This window comes from Neopsephotus bourkii, unplaced genomic scaffold (assembly GCF_033783945.1).
Source record: "Neopsephotus bourkii isolate Nb327-2 ecotype Australia unplaced genomic scaffold, CSIRO-AGI_Nbou_v1 NB_245, whole genome shotgun sequence".
In the NCBI taxonomy this organism is placed as follows: domain Eukaryota; kingdom Metazoa; phylum Chordata; class Aves; order Psittaciformes; family Psittacidae; genus Neopsephotus; species Neopsephotus bourkii.
The window spans coordinates 520,763-520,963 of record NW_026900755.1 but is presented as its reverse complement, the minus strand read 5'-3'; positions in this window follow the sequence as shown (position 1 = coordinate 520,963).

Genomic DNA, 201 nt, shown 5'->3' with positions numbered 1-201 from the left:
ACGCCAAGGAGGCGGGACAGTACCGCCTGCGCGGGGCCCCGCTCCGCCCCGCCCCGCTCCGCCCCGCTCCGCCCCTCAGGGGGCAAGGCCTGAAGCCTGAGCCCGGTGGCGGCGGAGGGTGCGTTTAGGCACTGTCGTTGAGCCGCGGAACGCAGGGCACGGCTCGTCCCAGGCGTCCCTCGGACTATACCGGTGGCGGCT